The sequence below is a fragment of the Lactuca saligna genome, chromosome 5 (genome assembly GCF_052625555.1).
Source record: "Lactuca saligna cultivar CGN05327 chromosome 5, ASM5262555v1, whole genome shotgun sequence".
In the NCBI taxonomy this organism is placed as follows: domain Eukaryota; kingdom Viridiplantae; phylum Streptophyta; class Magnoliopsida; order Asterales; family Asteraceae; genus Lactuca; species Lactuca saligna.
In genome coordinates this window covers 44,958,173-44,962,021 of record NC_136421.1, presented here as the reverse complement: position 1 = coordinate 44,962,021, position 3,849 = coordinate 44,958,173, and the positions used below count along the sequence as shown (strand labels likewise).

Below are 3,849 nucleotides of genomic sequence, written 5' to 3'. Positions count from 1 at the left end.
TTACTCTTTCTAGTGGCCGATTTTGATCAAGAATAAGATGTTTATATAGTTATATAATTAGGGTAAACCCTAATTGTCATGACTTTCCATTTCCTTGGATCCATGGGTTCAAATACACCATGGAACATCCATGGAGCATCATATGGGTTTTGGTCCAACTAGATAATCCATGCAGCATTAGCCCACTATATAAGTATGGATGATTTGTACAATCAACCCATATATTTAATTAGTCTTTTTTTGATCACTTAATTAATCCTAGATTAATTCTTGATCAATACTAATTAAATAATCTTATTATTCTTATTATTAATATACTAGAACTTATAATATATTAATAACCATAAGTGTCTTATTTCTCTCATTATAGTCTATCCAAGTGCATGATGCCATGCAACCCAAATGGACCATGCCGGGTCGGGTCAAGTCTTACCAATTATAGTTATGGACTTAGACATTAATCCAACAATATATATATATATATATATATATATATATATATATATATATATATATATATATATATATATATATATAAGAGATAAATAGATAGATAGATAGATAGAGAGAGAGAGAGAGAATGACGGCACCCGGCGAGTATGTTTGTGAAAATTGATTCTTAGGGTTAAAACCCTAGTTACCCATTGTAAAAGTAATTTCGAAATTATTTTTTTTTCTGTAAATAATACCGACTTGTTGAGTCGTGGTCAGAGTCGGCGAGTCTGGTCGCGAAGCCATGTTTTTTTTTCTGAAAACCATATGGACTCGTCGAGTAGTGGTCAACTCGGCGAGTCGCTTAAAAAATGCATAATTTTCAAAATTTTGCTATTTATTGTAAATCATTTCACCCCACACTTAGCCTATACACAATCTCAAGCAGACATGTCCGGTGATTTGGAAGATCAAGATTCAAAAAACGAAGGGAAAATAAATAAAAAGAAAAAAACTAAAAAGTAAAAGAAATCAAACTCTATATAACGGGTTGCCTCCCGCCAAGCGCTTCTTTTTTAAGGAGTAATTAGCTAGACTCCTTCCCATCTACGTTTCGTCATCTCCGAGAATTGGGAACGCACGCCTAACTTTTTGTGATTTGTACTTGGTCTTGTAAGCGTGGATCTTTTTTTTGTAAGCCCTTTTCAATGCATCTCTTTTCTTTTTCACGGCCTCATCCTCAGCTGCTTGGGCTTCCCTTTTCCTCTTTTTCTTCTTTACCCCCTTCTTCTTCACCTTCTCTTGAACCTCCTTCTCTTTAAATTTAATTACTTCACATTTCATGATGGTCCGTGCTTTAGGTTTAGTAGTGAATAGGTGATCAGCTTCCTCCCTCCTTTCCTTTATCTCTTCGTCCTTTCCAGTGCTTAAACCATCCTCGAAATGAACCGTATCAAGACATGCTACATCGGCATATTGAACTTTCCTTCCCTTTCCTCCTTCTGCTGTTTGTTCTTCTAAAGAATCATGTATATTATCGAAATCCAAGGTATGTGGAACTAGTAAAAAGCAGATCTAAGTCGGCCAAGTGTTTGCCCAAGTCGACTGGACTCGTCGAGTCCATTAAAGTGACTCGGCGAGTCGGAACGAATTCCATCAATTCTTGGGTTTTTTCTGAGTGGGCTCCTTCCAGTAGCTTTTCTAATTCATCCAAGTCCTTGTTAACATCTCCTTCTTCTTCAGAGTGTATCACAAACTTGCTTGGATCCTCTTTTAGCAAACGTGCAAGCTCTTTTTCTAATATCTCATCATCCAATTGGATCATTGAGACTTCTTCAATCTTTTCTTCTTTTTGCTTGATATCTGGAATAGCTTTAAACGTCACAGCCTCATCACCCACCCTTAATGTCAATGTAGACTCACATATATCAATTAAAGCACACGCGGTGTTCAAGAAGGATCTCCCCAAAATAATTGGAATTTCGGGGTCTTCTTCCATATCAACTACCACGAAGTCTACTGGGAAAATAAACTTGTCAACTTTTATAAGGAGATCTTCACAAACGCCTTGTGGATGAATTATTGTCTTGTCCGCCAAATGGATCTTCATATTCACCGGTTTTGGTTATGGTAAATTCAACTTCTTAAAGAATGAAAAAGGCATCATATTGATGCTTGCCTCCGAGTCAGCTAATGCTCGGGTGAAGACCTTATTACCAAATTGGCACGGAAGCACAATATTTCCTGGATCACCCTTCTTTTCAGGTAGCTCACTAATCAATACTTCTGCGACTTCAGCCAAATCCTTCCTAGCAGCAAAAAGGCCCTTAAGCAAGTTGAAGTATTTAGGTGTTTGAAGTATTGTTTCCACAAATGGCACATTAACTTGTAGAGCGTTAACATGATTCATGAAGGTTCTGTATGCTTCTACTTTTTCTGCAGGCATGGCTTTGATTGGGTATGGCAGCGGAGGCTTATAAGGTTTCGAAGAACTGATAGGTGTTTCAATTTCGCATGGACTCGTCGAGTCCAATGGAGTGACTCGGCGAGTCGGGTCAGGTTTTGCTGGCTCCGATTCTTCTACCTTTTCTTCCTTCTTCTTGGAGATCCTTAGTGCTTCTGTAAATTTTCCTTCACTGCTGGAGGTTATTACGCTTACGTTCTCCATTCTTGGATTGGGTTCGGTGTTGCTCGAAAGTTGACCCGGTCTTCTTTCATTCACTTGATGTGCAAGCTGTCCCAACTGTTTCTCAATGTTGAGAATGGATGCTTGCTGATTCCTCAACATGTTTCTGGTTTCTTGCATTGCTACATCGTGATCATTGTGTCTTTTCTCGGACGCGGTTATGAATCTTGTGAGCATATCTTCTAAATTGGCCTTCTTTTCCGTCACCGACTCTTCCTTTTGATAGAATCCCCTCTCCCTCTGTTTGTATTTCTCCTCCTTAGCCTTTTTATATTCTTCGTTTGGGAGCCATTCCTTCTTCGGTTTCCTCCAATCTTCATCGTATCTATCGCCACTGGAATAAAATACTTGAGCCTTTTTATTTCCGTTTTCGTCTCGATCACAATCCTTGGTGAGGTGGGGGCCGCCATAATTTTCGCATCCTTCCCTAATAACATGTATAGTTTGATCCATTTTCGTCATTCTTCAGTCTAGGCTATCGAGTTTAGCTATTACCACCGCCATGCTATCGTTCACCGAGTTCACTGCTCCACGACTCACTTCGTTCCTTGGATTGTGGTATTCTCTAGAATCCTTGGAGAATTCTTCAATTAATTCCTTTATTTCTGGAGGCGGCTTTCTGGTGAGCGGGCCTTGTGAATCGAGTAGTTTCCTCGTGGTGACATTAACTCCACTACAAAAGATGGAGACCTCTTGTTGGCTATTAAGGTCATGGTGTGGGCAATTTCTAAGTAGGCTCTTGTACCTTTCCCAAGCTTCATAAAGAGATTCTCCAGGTTGTTGCTCGAAGTTGGCAATGTCTTTCTTTAGCTTGACTATCTTGGAAGGTGGGCAAAAATGATCTATGAACTCTTCTTTCATCTTGGCCCATGTGGTGACCGATCCGGGAGGGAGTGACTTTAACCAATCTTTTGCAGCTCCATTAAATGTGACAGGAAGCATGCGAAGAAGCTGGATCTCGCGAGACACATTGGGTACATTGAAGTAATCTGCCACATCATTTACTTCATCCAAGTGCTTATAGGCGTCTTCGTGATCTCTCCTGTGAAAAGGAATCTCCTTGAGTTGAGCGAGAATATGGCCCTTTAGCTCAAAAGTAGCGGTTGCGGGAATTGCGGGTTGCACAAGTCCCGGGCCGGTGTCATCACGCATCCTTTTCTTCCATTCCCCCATGGGGATTTCGTCAATATTAGCCATAGCGGTGGCTAAATCGTCTTCAAACTCGGATGTGT

General features: G+C 40.0%; 1 non-coding gene across 1 annotated transcript; it reads left to right on the top strand.

The window, feature by feature from the left end:
* The first annotated feature begins 3,323 nt into the window (after positions 1-3,323).
* On the top strand, positions 3,324-3,430 carry LOC144999188 (small nucleolar RNA R71). The gene has a single exon (XR_013660708.1). It is a non-coding gene; the product is annotated as a small nucleolar RNA R71 (small nucleolar RNA).
* The last annotated feature ends 419 nt before the right edge of the window (positions 3,431-3,849 follow it).